Below are 16408 nucleotides of genomic sequence, written 5' to 3' on the forward strand. Positions count from 1 at the left end.
AAAAAAAAAAAAAAAAAAATGTAGCTGGTCAGTTAAAATGTTCAACATCATTAGTCCTTAGGAAACCACAAATTAAGTTCACAATTTGTTCAACATCATTAGTCCTTAGGAAACCACAAATTAAGTTCACAATTTGATACCACTCGACAATTAGAATAGCTTAAAAATAAAGATTAGAAGAAATACAGTTAGCACCAAGTGATAGTGGGTATATGGTATATTTATTGCTGGTAGGAATGTAGGAATGGTCTTGCCAACATGGAAAACAGCTTGGAGTTTTTCAAAAGTTGAACATATAATTATATGACCCAGTATTCCCACTCCTAGATATTAATCCTAGAGAAATGAAAACTCAAGTTCACACAAAAATCTGTATATGAATATTTAAGGGTAGTTTTATTCATAATTGCCAAAAATTGTAATCTGTGTGTGCCACAGCAGGTGAATTTTGCTGAAGTTTGTTAAATATCATTTATCTTCATTTAAACAGAACAAAACAGTATGATATGAGGAAAACCCAAATGGATTAGAGACTTTAACAAATGAATCTAACTGTAGTATAAATGAATAGCATAAACACAGAAGAAAAGAACTTACCTTAAATTATTTTGGAAACAGTGTTTTGGCTGAATAAGGCTAAAGACAAAAAAAAAAAAAAAAAAAAAACTCTAGTTATTTACTTTGTTTCTCCAGGGCTATAGTTTGGCAATTCTGAAACTAATATATGTGTAGAGTAGGTTTGAATTAGTAAATGTACATAATGAGAAACATTTCTTTTTGGTAAACAATTAGTATTTTATTGAGTTATAGTTGATCTGAAGTGTTGTTAATTTCTGCTGTACAGCAAAGTGACTCAGTTTTTTATATATATATTCTTTTTCATATTCTTTTGCATTGTAGTTCATTATAAGATGTGAATATAGTTCCCTGTGATACACAGTAGGACCTTGTTGTTTATCTATTTTATATGTAGTAGTTGTATCTGCTAATCCTAGACGCCTGATTTACTCCTTCTTCACCCCTTCCCACTTTGGTTAACATAAGTTTGTTTCCTTTGTCTCTTTCTGTTGTGTAAATAAGTTCCTGTGTATTATATTTTGATTCCATGTATAAGTGATATCCTGATATTTGTCTTTTTCTGTCTGACTTATTTCACTTAGTATGATAATCTCTAAGTCCATCCAAGTTGCTGCAAATGGCATTATTTCATTCTTTTTAATATATCACATCTTTTTTATCCATTCATCTCATCTGGATCTGTTAATGGACATTCAGGTTGTTTCTATGTCTTGGCTATTGTAAATAATGCTGCTGTAAACATAGGGGTGCATATATCTTTTCGAATTATAGTTTTGTCTGGGTTTATGCCCTGGAGTGATTGCTGGATCATATGGCAACTCTGTTTTTGGTTTTGTTTTGTTTTGTTTTGTTTTTGCTATTTCTTGGGCCTCTCTCACGGCATATGGAGGTTCCCAGGCTAGGGGTCGAATCGGAGCTATAGCTGCCAGCCTACGCCAGAGCCACAGCAACGCAATATCCGAGCTGCGTCTGCGACCTACACCACAGCTCACGGCAACGCCAGATCCTTAACCCACTGAGCAAGGGCAGGGATTGAACCCGCAACCTCATGGTTCCTAGTCGGATTCGTTAACCACTGCGCCACGACGGGAACTCCTGTTTTTGGTTTTTTGAGGAACCTCTACATTGTTTTCCATAGTGACTGCACCAATTTACATTCCTTCCAACAGTGTTCCCTTTTCTCCACACCCCTTCCAGAATTTGTTATTTGTAGATTTTTAATAATGGCCATTTTGACCCATGTGAGGTGGTACCTAATTGTCATTTTGATTTGCATTTCTCTGAAAATTAGTGACAGTGAGCATCTTTTCATGTGCTCATTGGCCGTCTGTTTTCTTTGGAAAAATGTCTGTTTAGATTTTCTGCCTATTTTTCAATTGGGTTGTTCATTTATTTATTTATTTTGTTACTGAGTTGTTTGAGCTGTTTGTATATTTTGGAAATTAAGCCCTTGTTGGTTGTATCATGTACAAACATTTTCTCCCAGTCCACAGGTAGTCTTTTTTCATTTATGATTTCCTTTGCTGCGCAAAAGTGTCTAAGTTTGGTTAGGTTCCTTTGGTTTGTTTGTTTGTTTGTTTTTCTTTTCAGGGCTGTACCCATGGCATAGGAAGTTCCCAGGCTAGGGGTTAAATTGGAGCTGCTACTGCTGGCCTACACCACAGCCACAGCAACTCCAGATCAGAGCCTTGTCTACAACCTACACCTTAGCTCACGGCAACGCCAAATCTTTAACCCATTGAGCAGGGCCAAGGATCGAACCTATGTCCTCGTAGATACTAGTTGGGTTTATAACCACCAATCCACAACAAGAACTCCTCTGTTGGTTTATTTTTGCTTTTATTTCTGTTGCCTTGGGAGATGACCTTAAAAACATTGATAAAATTTATTTCAGAGAATGTTTTGCCTATGATCTTTTATGGGAGTTTTTTGGTATCATGTCTTATTTTTAAGTCTTTAACCCATTTTCAGTTTATTTTTGTGCATGTTGTGGGGAAGTGTTCTTACTTAATTGATTTACATGCAGCTGTCCTTTTTCCAACACAACTTATTGAAAGACTCTCTTCTCCATTGTATATTCTTGCCTCCTTTATTGAAGATTAATTGATTGTAGGTGTATAGGTTTATTTCTGGCCTCTCTATCCTGTTCTCTTGATTTATATGGCAGTTTTTTGCCAGTACCATGCTGTTTTGACTATTCTTAGTTTTGTAGTAATGCCTGAAGTCTGGGAGGTTATTCCTCCAAGCTTTGTTCTTTTTCCTCTAAATTGCTTTGGCAATGCTTGATCTTTTATGGTTCCATATACATTTTAATATTATTCTAGTTCTGTTAAAAGTATCATGGGTAATTTGATAGAGATCACATTAAATCTGTAGATTGCTTTGAGCAGTATGGCCATTTTTACAATATTATTTCTTCTAATTCAGGAGCATGGGATATCTTTTCATTTCTATAAATCATTTTTAGTTTCCTTTGTCATTATTTTTAGTTATCAGTGTATAAGTATTTTACTTCCTTGGCCAGGTTTATTCCTAAGTTTTTGTGGAGTTTTTGATGAGATTTTAAAAGAGATTAAAAAATAAAACTTTTCTGATATTTCATTGTTAGTGTAAAGAAATTCAACTGCTTTCTGTATATTAAACTTGCATTCTGTTCCCTTACTAAATTCATTTATCAATTCTAGTAGTTTTTGTGTGGAGTCTTTAGGGTTTTTTATATACATTATCGTGTCATCTGCAAATAATGACAATTTAACCTCTTCCCTTTCAGTTCGGATACATTTATTTCTTTTTCTTTCTTTCTTTTTTGCTTTTTATGGCTGCACCCACAGCATATGGAGGTTCCCAGGCTAGGGGTCCATTTGGAGCTATAGCTGCTGGCCTACACCACAGCCATGGTATCAGATCCGAGCCACATCTGCGACTTAAACCACAGCTCATGGCAAGGCCAGATCCTTAACCCACTGAGCAAGGCCAGGTATCGAACCCGCAACCTCATGGTTCCTACTCAGATTCATTTCCACAGCACCATGACCGGAACTCCTATTTCTTGTCTGATTGCTCTAGTTAGGAATTCCAATATTAACTGTTGAATAGAAGTGGTGAGGGGCATTCTTGTCTTGTTCCAGATTTTATTGGGAAGGGTTTCAGCTTTTCAACATTGAATATTTTGTTGACTGTGGATTTGTCATAAATAGCTTTTATTATGTTGAGATATGTTCCCTCTCTACCCATTTAAGTGAGAGTTTTTATCATGAATAAATGTTGAATTTCATCAGATGCTTTTTTTCCTGCATCTGTTAGCATGATCGTTTGGCTTTTGTCTCTGCTTTTGTTGATGTGGTGTATCACCTTGATTTGCATATGTTAAACCATCCTTGTGATCCTGGGATGAATCCAACATCATCATGGTGTATTACCTTTTTATGTGTTGTTGGATTCAGTTTGCTAATATTGTTTTAACACAATCCTATATCGTAGGCAATCTGTGATTACACCCTTTCACTCCAGTACCTTAAAATTACCACTAACATTACAACTCATGCAGAACACAGATAAATGTAAAAATGTCACAATTCTTCCAGATGGGGCTTTTAGTTCCACTAGATCACCACTTACTTTTTTATTTGTCTAATATTTCATTACAACCTTCCATAAGTTTTTCTTTCCATGCATTCACTATATTTATCATAAATCAGTTTTCATTTAAAGTACCTGACTAGAGATTGCTCCTGAAAGCTCAGATCATATGCTTCAGTGAACTTCTCCCACATTCTTAATGTGCATTAGTTATGATTTAAAAATTCTTTTTTGTTTTCTTAGGGCCACACCCATGGCAAATGGAAGTTCCTAGGCTTGGGGTCAAATTGGCTTGTGCCACAGCCAACCAACGCCAGATCTAATCAGCGTCTGCAACCTAATGTTTGTTTTTAAAAATCTTTTATAAAGGAGTTAATTTTACATTAAAATCTGTCATGAGACCAGTTTGCTAATATTTTGCTGAGAATTTTTGCTTCTATCTTCATCAAAGATACTGGCCTGTAATTTTCTTATTGGTAGTATCTTTGTCTTGTTTTGGTATTAAGGTGATGGTGTCTTCACACATTATCTTTGGAAGTGTTGCCTCTTCTTCAGTTTTTTGGAAGGGTTTGAGAAGGATTGGTATAGGTTCTTCTTTGTATGCTTGGGAATGTAAGAATTCCCCAGTGAAGCTCCCTCATCCCAGACTTTTATTTGCGGGGAATTTGTTATTATTATTATAAATTGTATTTCGCTTCTGGTGATCAGGCAGTTCAAATTATCTACTTCTTCTTGATTATTTCCTCTCTAGTCTTTATTATTTCCTTCCTTCTGCTGACTTTAAGTTTTGTTTGTTCTTCTTTTTCTAATTATTTTAGGTGGTAGTTTTGGTTATTTGAGATTTCTCTCTCTCTCTCTCTCTTTTTTTTTTTTTTTTTTTTTTTGTGGAAGGCCTGTATTGCTTTGAACTGCCCTCTTAGGACTGCATTTACTACATTCTGTAGATTGGTATGGTTGTGTTTTTACTGTCAGTTGTCACAAGGCTTTTTTTTTTTTGGTCTTTTTGCCTTTTCTAGGGCCACTCCTGCAGCATATGGAGGTTCCCAGGCTAGGGGTCAAATCGGAGCTGTAGCCACTGGCCTACACCATAGCCGCAGCAATCCCAGATCCGAGCTGCGTCTGCGACCTACACCACAGCTCACAGCAATGCTGGATCCTTAACCCACTGAGCAAGGCCAGAGATTGAACCCGAAACCTCATGGTTCCTAGTTGGATTCATTAACCACTGAGCCATGACGGGAACTCCACAAGGCATTTTTTAAATTTCCTCTTTGATTTTGTTGTTGACATTTATTTATTTATTTATTTATTTATTTATTTTTGGTAGCATGTTATTTAGTCTCCATGTAATCTTTTTTTTCTTGTTTGCTTTCCATGGTTGATTTCTCATTCCATGTTGTTGTGGGCAGGCAGAATTCTTGAAATAATTTCTATCTTCTTATGATTTCTTAAGACTTGTTTTATGTCCTAGTATGTGATCTGTCATAGAGCATGTTCCATGTGCATGAATGTGTATTCTGGGTTTTGCTGGATGTAATGTCCTAAAATATCTATTAAATATTAAATCTTACTATTCTGGAGTACCATTGTGGCTCATTTGGTTAAGAACCTGACATAGTGTCCATGAGGATGCAAGTTTGACCCCTGGCCTTGCTCAGCGGGTTAAGTTTCCATCATTGCCACAAGCTGTGGTATAGGTCACAGACGCAGCTTGAATCCAGTGTTGCTGTGGCTGTGGTGTACACCTGTAGCTGCATCTCTGATTTGACCCCTAGCCTGGAAATTTCCATGTGCTGAAGGTGTGACCCCCAAATAAATAAATAAATAAATCTGAATATTCTATTGTGTCATTTAGGATTTCTGTTGCCTTACTGATTTTCTCTCTGGAAGATGTGTCCACTGATGTCAGTGGGATGTTAAAAGTCTCCTGCTATTACTGTATGCCCATTGATTTCTCCTTTTATGTCTGTTAGTATTTGTTTTATGTATTTAAGTGCTGCTATATTGGGTGCATATCTTTTTTTTTTTTTTTTTTTTTTTTTTTTGTCTTTTGTCTTTTTGTCTTTTGTTGTTGTTGTTGTTGTTGTTGCTATTTCTTGGGCCGTTCCCACGGCATATGGAGGTTCCCAGGCTAGGGGTCGAATCGGAGCTGTAGCCACCGGCCTACGCCAGAGCCACAGCAACACGGGATCCGAGCCGCGTCTGCAACCTACACCACAGCTCACGGCAACGCCGGATCGTTAACCCACTGAGCAAGGGCAGGGACCGAACCCGCAACCTCATGGTTCCTAGTCGGACTCGTTAACCACTGCGCCACAACGGGAACTCCTGGGTGCATATCTTTTAATGAGTATAATATCCTCTTCTTGTATTGATTCTTTTATCATTGTATAGCATCCTTCTTTTATCTTTATGACCTTTGTTTTAAAGTCTCTTTCTTTGATATGAGCATTGCTACCCCTTCTTTCCTGTCACTTCCATTTGCATGAAATGTCCTTTTCCATCCCTTCACTTTCAGTAGGTACATACTTAGGCTATAAAGTAGGTCTCTTGTAGGCAGCATATTATAGGCTTTTTTAAAAATTATTATCCAATTTGCCACTCCATGTCTTTTGATTGTAGCATTGATATTTAAGGTAATTATTGGTAGAGATATATGTGTTTTTCTTTTTATGGCTGCATTTGTGGCATATGGAAGTTCCCAGGCTAAGGGTCGAATCAGAGCTGCAGGTGCAGGCCTCCACCACAGCTACAGCAACACCAGATCTGAGCTGCATCTGCCACCTACACCACAGCTTGCAGCAACACTGGAACCTTAACCCACTGAGTGAGACCAGAGATCAAAGCCACATCCTCACAGAGACAATGTCAAGTCCTTAACCTGCTGAGCCACAATGAGAACTCCTGGTCCTTTTCTATTCTGATAGCAAGTCCATTGTCATTGTTTTTCCTCAGTGTGTGCTTGATTTTGGGGCGTGATTGTATGGTGTGACCAGAGCCTGTACTGGATGTTGAGGTGGGGTCTTCTCTTTGCTCTGTGGTTATTACACAGCCCTACAGGGGACAGAGTATGGAACTCAGTTGTTGGAATAGAAACCACCAAATTCGTTTCTGAGCTGTGGTGTGAGGTTTGTGGGACTAGGGCACTTCTGCTGGAAGAAGAGCCGCTGAGGATTCCTCTTCAGGAGCCGTTATCTGGGGAGTGTGCTCGGTGGTGTTACCTGTCCTCTCTTGTGGGCATTCACAAAGTGCACTCTGATTGGCACTGCTGCTGGCCTCACTTGAGTTGTGAGAATGTAGGCAGTCAGCCCAGATGTCCCTCATTCGCTGTGTTTCCAAAGCCACCAGTGCAGATCTACCAAAGTCAGGCACCTGGGCCTGCCATGGAAGTTATAGAATCACCTCAGGCCCTGGCCCAACCACTGCATGTCTGCGCTGCCCCAAACCTGCAGACCCACCCCAGTCACAGGAGCACCAGTAATTTTCTGCAATGTCCTGTAGGCACTGAGCTTGCAAAGCACCCACAGCATCGTAAATCTGCTAGTTGCATAGCCCCTGGGGATAGGCTCAGATTTCAGCCCCACCTCCACGTGTGTGCTTCCAGAACTCATAGAGGTGGAGTCACATCTGCTCTATGTGGAGAATAAAGTTGTTATGATGAGCCGATCCTCTCCCTTCACAAGTATGTTAACAATGTGGCTTCTGTTGATACCTGGGGCTGTCTTGCTCACACCCCCATTTGCGGTCTGGACTACACTCCATTCTTTTGGGCTGTCTCTGCATAGCCAACCCTAGTCTTCTCTCCAGGTCTGACCATTGAAGTATAAGTTTCAGTTTTCAGACCCCACATGCACCAGGAGACACACATCTGGGGAATGGCTGGGGAATGCAGCCAGGTAGGTGGCAAGGACCATCTGTGCTGGTTTCTCTTTTCTGCCTCCCACAAGCTGGTTGCTATACTCTCTGAGCCTCTGGAGCTTACTATCTGTCCCAGCTGTTCTTAAGGCAAATGAAAGGGGTCCCTAGGCTGAAGGAACCTTTCTTCTTGTATAGTTTCTTCCCAGGTGTGCAGGTCCCATCACGCTTTCATCCAACCTGGTTATGTGGTGATTTTTCTTGTAGCTTTGGTTGTATGAGGTCTTCTGCCAGCTTTCAATAGATATTCTGTGAGAACTATTCTACATGTAGATGTATTTTTGATGTATTTGTGGGAGGAAGTGAGCTCCACCTCCTTCTATCCTGCCATCATGATCTTGAGAAGCAGATTTCTTAATGTTCAGGAAAGAAGTTAGTAAAGAAATGGGTTCGCCCAGTGGAGTTCCATCATGGCACGGTGGAAATGAATGCAACTAGGAACCATAAGGTTGCGGGTTCAATCCCTGACCTTGCTCATTGGTTAAGGATCCAGCGTTGCCTTGAGCTGTGGTGTAGGTTGCAGATGCGGCTCAGATCTGGTGTTGCTGTGGCGTAGGCTGGCAGCTGTAGCTCTGATTAGACCCCTGGCCTGGGAATCTCCATATGCCACGGATGCGGCCCTAAAAAGCAAAAAAATAAAATAAGAAAGAAATGGGGATGGCCAGAAATAACCCTTTTGTGCATTGGATTGGAATTGGGGGTATCTGTGGGAATTCCTTTGTCTCTTTCATGCACACACACAGATAAACACACATATACATAAAATAAAAATTCCTTTTATTAAGTGAAGAAGGACTAAGGGAAATAATTGTTGCAGTCAAGATCTAATAAATACTAAAATTGGTGGGTAAAAGTTTGAGAAGAAACAGGATTATATGCATAATCTCAGATACAGTCCCAAAGATATTCATTAATTAAAATGGAAAAATTAGTGTAGAAACCTGGCAGAAACTACCTTAACCAAGTGATCAAGGTTAATATCACTAAAAATATTGACATCATATACCCCATCTCTGATATGACAGTGAGACAGTCACATCATTTCATTGGCATTCTTATTTAAAAATGCATGAACTTAATTATGAAGAAATAGCATACAAACTAGGGAACTTTATACAAAATAATCTTTACTCTCCAGAGGTGTCAAGATTAAACAGAGATTTAGGAACTGTCACAGATTGGAGGAGGGAAAGGCAACGTGAGAATCAAATGCAGTGTAGGGTCCCGGAACAGAAAAGGGTTATTAGTATAAAAATTGGTGAAATTCAAATAAAGCCTATAGTTTAGTTTGTAGTTAATAATTTTACCATTGTTAATTTCTTATTTTTGATGATTTTATCATACAAGATGTTAACAATAGGTGAAGCTGGGCAAAGGGTATGCAGCAACTTTCTGTAATATTTTTGAAACATATCCGTAAGTCTAAAACTATTTCAAAGTAAGAGCAGATTGGGGGGGGGCACATCATGGCATACGGAAATTTCCAGGGCAGGGGCTGAATTTGAGCCACAGCTGTGACCTATAGCACATGTAGGACAACACTGGATCCAGAACCCACTGTCCTGGGCTGGAGATTGAATCCATGCTGCCAAAGATACAATGCCAGGGGTATAAATAAGTTTTTGTTGATTTTTTTTTTTCCTTCAGAAAAATAATGTAAGCTTTAGAAATAAAAATTTCCAGGAAATAAAATTAGCAGTTAAAGGAATGTGTTTTATTTTTAAGACTATAACTTTAAGTTGAGCCAGTGATGTACTATTCTAAAGCCTTAAAATGTCTTTAAGTAGTACTTTCTTAATTTGTAGGGAAAAACTCCACTCATTGATTTCTTCTTTGTATTAAAGTCCCCCCCCCCAAGCAACGAGTATTACACATGTGTTTAATATTTCAGCAGTATTATGAATTTAGTCTTGTTGTTATGGGCACCTTAGAATTGAAACTACAATTTAAAATATTATTTCCCGGAGTTCCCGTCGTGGCGCAGTGGTTAACGAATCCAACTAGGAACCACGAGGTTGCGGGTTCGGTCCCTGCCCTTGCTCAGTGGGTTAACGATCCGGCGTTGCCGTGAGCTGTGGTGTAGGTTGCAGACACGGCTCGGATCCCGCGTTGCTGTGGCTCTGGCGTAGGCCGGTGGCTACAGCTCCGATTGGACCCCTAGCCTGGGAAGCTCCATATGCTGCGGGAGCGGCCCAAGAAATAGCAACAACAACAACAAAGATAAAAAAAAAAAAAAGACAAAAAGACAAAAAAATATATATATATATTATTTCCCTGGAGAAGATGTTCAGATTCTTAACAATTTTAACTTTTGGTTTATAACCCCATTTATAGATTGGAGACAAAAAAAATAATTTAAAAAAATTAGCTAATTTCACTACTCAAAAATAACTACTGTTAACTCTTAGGTATCTAACTTACAGAATTTTCTTCTGTACACCTGCTGTATGTATGTTTCGTGTTACATTTAATTTCTGAACCAGACACAAAATACAGAAGAGGGGACGCAGAAAACATATTTCAAAAACAACCCTTTTTCTGTATTTCAGTTTTGTTTTGAGTTTATGCTTTTACCTTTCTTCTCCAAACACACTAATGTGGAGAAATAGAGACTAAAGAAAAAATATATGTGGAATCTTAGAAGTGAGCCCAGTAAAAGAACCCTATTGAGAAAAATCCTTGACAAATAGCCATTTAATATGTGCTGGTAGCATTTTTTTTAGTTTACTGATTTTATTTTGTTTTGTTTATATATTATAAATATACAGATACTAAATACATTGTTTGAGATTAGATTAATTATACCCTCATACAACCAACAGTTTAAGATATAGAATGGTGATAATTTTAGGAATGGAATGGAACAGCTAGAGATGGAATAACAGTTGCTGAGGTATACCTCTTTGAATAAGTGTTTTATGTATTTTAAAATTAAAACTAAATCATTATGTATGAGGGATTGTCACTGAAATGAAAGGTAGCAGGAACAGTGAACCCTACTATAGTTTAGACACAACCACATTGATGGGAAAATTAGAACTGATATGGGTAACTTTCATACACAGTATTTTAAGTGCATATCCTCCATCTGGTTGGGAGAAGGAAACTAGGCAAATCTTGAACTCTTCTTAATAGATTTATTTCATATTGGTATGGGTGTGTGACAGATCTGAAACTGTATGTTAAAGGATTGAGCAATGAGTAATGTTGATATTATTTGGAGTCAGGATCCTATCTATGAAAATATGGAAAGTTATGTAAGTGTGAAAGGTAAGAAAGAACCCTGTGTGGTCGGAAAGGAATTATTGATACTAATATGAAATAATTGTATGTTGTATATGTGTCCCCTAGCTCCATCTGCTACAGGTTTCTAATTGTAATGAAACACCAGTAGTAATGAGCACGATTTAGCACCCAGACCTTGAATTCCTCAATAAAAGGAATAAGAGGAGGAGTGTCTCATTCTGATGTGGGACAGGGAACATAAAAGATAAGCCTTAGAAGACCTCGTACTTTCTGGTACAAAAGTGCTTTCGAAAAAGAGAAAAATATGAGCCTTGTCAAAAGGACATTGGAGCAAGCTTGGAGAAGCTCTCACTGGCCAAATCTGAAAGAATTTATACATCAGTATAAAGGAAGTAGTGGATTATAATCCAATTAATAAAGTAGGAATTCATAATTTCCATAATAGATGAGGGATGGATGAAAAGGGAGAACTTTTCCTTACAATAGAATACCTGACCGATTAATGTGAAGGGAATGGTAGAGGTGGGGGAAAAAAATGAGCATTTTGTAATTGTCATAGTGAAGATTGTTTTGAGCTATTATCTTCAGTGTTTGCTAGATCTAAGGGAAAAATTTGGTGAGCAGGATGTTTACATGGTTTTAAAGTATCTCTCCACAGATTGCTTGTTAGATTCAAGGTAGGAAACAGTAACTGTAACTATGCATGTTGGGTGGGGGGGAGACAACACCATTTTGGGTGATGAGAATTGGTAACACCAGTGAGGAAAGGATACCTTGTGTATCTCCAGATATGATGGCCTGGGAAGGACACAATGTCATTCTTGTGGTATTCTGGCCACAGAATCTAATCTTGAAGAAATGACAGGCAAGCACAAATGCAGTTACATTCTCTAAAATACCACTGTATGTTCTTCAAAAATGCCAGTATCATGAAAGACAAGGGTTGTGGGATTGTTCTAGATTGGAGGAGACTAATAGGACATGATAAGTCAGCATGATATGTGATTCTGAAGGGAGGGGGAAAACGTGTTTGTGAACATTATCTGTTTTTATTTTTTGCTTTTTTAAGATATGAATAGGCAGAAGTCATATCTCATTTTAACTTTATCATTTAATTTTAATTTAATTGCCTTACTAATAAGGTTGGATTTTAATGGTCATTTTTAGTTAGACTTATTATTTTAAAATAATTTTAGATTTGCAGATAATTTCACAATTAGTATTTTCCCCTATAATCTTCACCCAGTTCCGTTAGTATGTTACATAATACATTATCAAAACTAAAAAAATCAGGATTTCCTGTCATGGCTCAGTGGTTAATGAATCCGACTAGGAGCCGTGAGGTTGCAGGTTTGATCCCTGGTCTCGCTCAGTGGGTTAAGGATCCAGTGTTGCCGTGAACTGTGGTGTTGTGGCTCTGGCGTAGGCCAGCGGCTGCAGCTCCAATTAGACCCCTAGCCTGGGAACCTCCATATGCCATGGATGTGGCCCTGGAAAAGACAAAAAAAAAAAAAAAAAAAAAGAAAAACAAACTAAGAAATCAACATTGATTCAATACTATTAACTAAACTATGTACTTTATTCAGATTTTCCCAGTTTTTCCAGTATATCTTCTCTATTCTGGACTCTAATCCAGGATACTGCACTGTATTTAGTATAGCCACTTTTATATTAAGCTTTATCTTGGGCTAATTAAAAGTGTAGCTGTTTGGGAGTTCCCGTCGGAGTTCAGCAGAAACGAACCCAGCTAGTATCCCTGAAGACGCAGCTTTGATCCCTGGCACTGCTCAGTGGGTTAAGGATCCAGCATTGCCATGGTATAGGTCACAGATATGGCTTGGATCTGCTGTGGCTGTGGCTTAGGCTGGAAGCTGTACCTCCTATTATACCCCTAGCTTGGGAACTTCATATGCTGTGGGTAAAAAGGAAAAAAAAAAAACCTTAAAAAATTGTAGCTATTTAGGGAGTTCCCGTCGTGGCGCAGTGGTTAACAAATCCGACTAGGAACCGTGAAGTTGCAGGTTCGATCCCTGCCCTTGCTCAGTGGGTTAAGGATCCGGCATTGCCATGAGCTGTGGTGTAGGTTGCAGACGCAGCTCGGGTCCCGCGTTGCTGTGGCTCTGGCGTAGGCCGGCAGCTATAGCTCCGATTTGACCCCTAGCCTGGGAACCTCCATATGCCGTGGGAGCAGCCCAAGAAATGGCAAAAAGACCAAAAAAAAAAAAAAAAAAAAAAATTGTAGCTATTTAATGTAAAACAATGAAATTGGGCCCTTAGAAAAATTAACTTAAAATGGGTCAAAGACCTAAATATCACAGTTTTAAAACTATAAAACTCTTAGAAGCAAAACATAGTAAATCTGCATGTCCTTAGTTTTATCAAAGGATTCTTAGATGTGACACCAAAAGCCTGAGCAACAAAAGAAATAAATTGTACTTCGTGAAAAATAAAACTTGTAGGAGGAATTCCTCTGTGGCTCAGTGAATTAAGGATCCAGTGTTGTCACTTCAGTGACTTAGGTTGCTGCTGTAGAACGGATATGATCCCTGGCCTGAGAACTGCCGCATGCCCTGGGTGTGGCCAAAAATAAATAAATAAAAATAAACTTTCATGCTTCAAAATAGTGAAAAGACAACCTACAGAATAGGAGAAAACTTTTTGTAAATCATATATCTGATAAGGGACTTGTGTCTAGAACATGTAAAGAACCCTTATAACTCAAAACTCAATTTAAAAATAGGCAAAGGGAGTTCCCGTCGTGGCGCAGTGGTTAACGAATCCGACTAGGAACCATGAGGTTGTGGGTTCGATCTCTGCCCTTGCTCAGTGGGTCAAGGTTTCGGCGTTGCCGTGAGCTGTGGTGTAGGTCGCAGATGCGGCTTAGACCCTGCGTTGCTGTGGCTCTGGCATAGGCTGGCAGCTACAGCTCCGATTCGACCCCTAGCCCGGGAACCTCCATGTGCCGCGAGAGCGGCCCAAGAAATGGCAAAAAGACAAAATAAATAAATAAATAAATAAAAAATAAAAATAGGCAAAGGAGTTCCCATCATGGTTCAGTGGTTAACAAACCGTCTAGCATCCATGAGGACTCGGGTTCGATCCCTGGCCTTGCTCAGTGGGTTAAGAATCCAGCATTGCTGTGAGCTGTGGTGTGGGTGGCAGATGTGGCTTGGATTCTGAGTTGCTGTGGCTGTGGTGTAGGCTGGCAGCTACACCTCCAATTCAACCCCTAGCTTGGGAAGCTTCATATGCCGCAGGTGCGGCCCTAAAAAGACAAAAGACAAAATAAATGCCTAAAAATAGGCAAAGGATCTGAAGTGACATTCTCCAGGAAAGATGTACAAATGGCTAAGAAGCTCTTGAAAAGATGCTCAATATCATTAGTCACGATGTTAGTCATGATATATGATATCATTACATATATGCTCAGTATCATTAGTCATGATATGTGCTATGTAACCACATGTTACATGGTTCTACTTACATATAATGTTTCTAGAGACTGGGCCAATCTCTAGAAACACAGAAAAGTGGATTAGTTGTTGCTTAGGGCTGAATGGTGGAGAAAGGGGATAAGAGGGTGATAACTTTAGGATATAAGGTTTCTTTAATTTTTAAGTTTTTTTTTTCTTTTTTTTTTTTAGGGCCACACCTGCCGTATATGGAGGTTCCCAGGTTACGGGTCGAATTGGAGCTGTAGCTGCTGGCCTTCGCCACAGCCACAACAATGCCAGATCCAATCCACTTCTGCGACTTAGACCTCAGCTCACAGTAACACTGGATCCGTAACCCACTGAGTGAGGCCAGGGATCAAACCTGCGTCCTCATGGATACTAGTCAGATTCGTTTCCTCTGAGCCACGATGGGAACTCTGGGGTTTCTTCTTTTTAATGGAGAAAAAATTTTATTGTGGTAAAATACACATGAAGTTTCCTACTTTAACCGTTTCTAAGTGAACAATTTGGAGTTTGTTTTTGAGGTGCAGAAAGTTCTGAATTTGACTCTAATGGTGGTTGCATATATCTGTGTTCTAAAATGTCACTGAATTATTATATACATTAAAATTGGTGAATTGTATGGCATGTAAATTTATCTTACTTTAAAAAGAAAGGAATATAGCTGGCTAGACATGTTGATTCAAATAAAAGGTCTCAAAGATAGACAAGCAGATAGCATTTGGTGAAAAACAAATTTATATTCACAAGCAGGACTTATGTGGATAGGTCCACTACACACGTTACAATAAGTGGTACAAGTTTCCTATCCAATCCATTGGTAATGGAAATTGGAATGTACTTAGTTATTCCCAGGACCCATTTCTTTTTTGTAAGCCACTCTATTGAGATGTAATTTACATGTGTGCTGTCTTTTTTAACAAGTTTTTTGAAGTACAAATTACCATAAGTTCAGTTTTAAGTCCACATTTCAATGATTTTCAGTAAATATGAGTTTTACAGCCATCAGCATAATCTCATTTGGAATATTTTATCTTTAGGAACTCATGAAAATCTGAATTGAAGATGAGTTCTTCCAACAGATGATTTGAGTTGGTTCTGATCCTTTTAGTGAACTCATTTTAGATATTTTGCGTCTTTTCTCATGTACTTTCTTGATGCATATACTATATGTTTGTTTTTTTGTGTGTGTTCTTGTTTTTTTGGTCTTTGTGCCTTTTCTAGGGCCGCTTTCGTGGCACATGGAGGTTCCCAGGCTAGGAGTCCAATCAGAGCTGTAGCCACCAGCCTACGCCAGAGCCACAGCAACGCGGGTCTGCAACCTACATCACAGCTCACGGCATTGCCGGATCGTCAAGGCCAGGGATCAAACCCTCGTCCTCACCACACCACACCACAAAAACTCCCAACTTTTTAAAAATTGGTAAATTATGAAATGTTTTTCTAGTATCAAAATCTTTTACATTTCTGTAACTATAGTATACTTTATCTAAGTGAAAGATTCTTTTAATGCCCTGTAATATTTTTAAATTTTCATTTAGAATTCTCTTGTCTGTATTTGCAAGTGAAAGTGTTACCTGACTTTCTATTTTGTGTTGTGAGGCTTTAGTTATCATGTTATACTGCCTTCGTAA

At 38.7% G+C, this 16408-nt stretch overlaps 1 protein-coding gene across 1 annotated transcript in view; it reads left to right on the top strand.

Moving 5' to 3' along the window:
- Positions 1 to 16408, top strand: part of TAOK1 (TAO kinase 1) — a 153051-nt gene that overhangs the window by 67136 nt on the left and 69507 nt on the right. The gene's annotated exons all lie outside the window — the stretch shown is intronic.

The sequence above is a fragment of the Sus scrofa genome, chromosome 12 (assembly GCF_000003025.6).
Source record: "Sus scrofa isolate TJ Tabasco breed Duroc chromosome 12, Sscrofa11.1, whole genome shotgun sequence".
In the NCBI taxonomy this organism is placed as follows: Eukaryota; Metazoa; Chordata; class Mammalia; order Artiodactyla; family Suidae; genus Sus; species Sus scrofa.